The sequence below is a fragment of the Callorhinus ursinus genome, unplaced genomic scaffold (genome assembly GCF_003265705.2).
Source record: "Callorhinus ursinus isolate GAN/ISIS: 27379988/994484 unplaced genomic scaffold, GSC_fseal_2.0 scaffold20, whole genome shotgun sequence".
Classification (NCBI taxonomy): domain Eukaryota; kingdom Metazoa; phylum Chordata; class Mammalia; order Carnivora; family Otariidae; genus Callorhinus; species Callorhinus ursinus.
The window spans coordinates 21,439,220-21,441,012 of NW_027397082.1; the positions used below are offsets into that span (position 1 = coordinate 21,439,220).

Here is a 1,793-nt window from a genome sequence, read left to right on the forward strand (position 1 = left end):
TATGAATTAGGTAAACTGTTAAAAAAAGGGGGGGGCGTGGGATGGGGAGAAATGACACCTGACTACATACTTGATGATATTAAGGAAATATTGTTAAACATTTTTGATGACTTAAGGGTATTGTGTGGGGGTTTTTTTGTTTTTTTAAGAGTCTTTACCCTTTAGAGACACATACTAAATATTTACAATCAAAACCACGTGATGGGGCGCCAGAGTTTTTGAACTTCGCTGCCGATCCTGGAGTACACGTCCTCTGCGTGGTCGCCTGGATGCAGCTTGCCATGGCCGTACCCTCCCTTGAGGAGCTGGACTCCTTCAAGTACAGCGACCTGCAGAACTTAGCCAAGAATCTGGGCCTCCGAGCTAACCTGAGGGCAGACAAGTTGTTAAAAGCCTTGAAAGCCCACCTTTAAACACGAGGTAAAAAAAAGAAAATGATAATCGGGATGGAAGTCAAACTTCTGCATCGTCTTGTGACAAGGCTGAGATGCAGAGTGGCAGCCAGGAACAAGCTGAGAGGGAGCCAGTTGACGATGGCACCAAAACCAGGAGAAGGTGCAGGATGGTCCACAGGAACCCTGACTCCCAGAATCAAGAGAAGCAGGAAAACCAGGATCTCAGAACAGTTGCAGAAGTTCCTTCACCACCAGGTGAGAGCCAAGGAGAGGAGAATGCCGTTTCCTCAGGAAAAAGAAGAATAAATGGTAATGAAGATTCAAAGGTACCTTCGGAAAGAAAGAAGCCTCTCTACACAGATGGGTTTTCCAAACCTGGAAAAAGCAAAAGAAATACAAGCACTACTCCAAACTTTAAGAAGCTTCATGAGGCTCGCTTTAAGGAAATGGAGTCCATTGATCAATATATTGAGAGAGAAAAAGAAACATTTTGAAGAACACAATTCATTTAATGAACTGAAGAAGCAGCTGGTCACCAAGGGAGCGGTGGTGACTCTGGTTCCTCTCCGGGGAAGGCTCCGCCCGGCTTGCACCCCCACCAGCCAGCGCTGCTTGCCGGGCCGGCCCCTGGGCGCTGCAGGCCGGAGCACCTTGTGTGGGAAGGGCTCCGCCAAGCGAGCCGTTCTCTCGGCTACTAAAATGAATGTCAGGTTTTCAGCTGCTACCAAAGATAATGAGCAAGACTCTGACCAAGACTCCGGCCAGAAAGTCTGCACATGTGATCATACCTGGAAGTACCCCAAAAGGCCAGGCTGTGCTCGGGACAGACAAATTAAAGACCACAAATGGAAATTCTGCTCTGTTGTTACCCCATTCAAACTGACAACTCAGGCAGCACAGACTCCAGTCTCCAACAAGAAGCCAGTGTTTGATCTCAAAGCAAGTCTGTCTCGTCCCCTCAACTATGAGCCACACAAAGGCAAGCTGAAACCATGGAGTCAATCTAAAGAAAATAATTCTCTGAAAGGGCACGTAAACAGAGTTAGCTTCCACAAGAAAACTTACCAACAACCTCCTCTCCAGACTAGGGAGGAACAACGGAAACAACATGAGCAAAGACGAAAGGAGAAGAAAGCAAAGGTTTTAGGAGCTCGAAAAGGCCTCATTATGGCTGAAGATTAATTTTTTAACATCCTGTCAATAGTATTTTATACTGAACCCTTTCTTTATTGTAAATATTTTTCTGTCTTTCCCACTTTAGTCAAAAGACTTTTTTCTGCTCTTTGTTCACTATCTATGTAGTGTTGGTGGTTCTCTTCACATACTACATCCCTGAAAAGTTGTTACTGACCTTAAAGCTCACAAATTCTTTGAAATGGTTTTTACCTAAGTTTCTGT

The 1,793-nt window shown here is 45.2% G+C and overlaps 1 pseudogene; it reads left to right on the forward strand.

Annotated features, from left to right (window-relative positions):
- The first annotated feature begins 222 nt into the window (after positions 1-222).
- On the forward strand, positions 223-1,577 carry LOC112830839 (nucleolar and spindle-associated protein 1 pseudogene; annotated as a pseudogene).
- Positions 1,578-1,793: the final 216 nt, after the last annotated feature.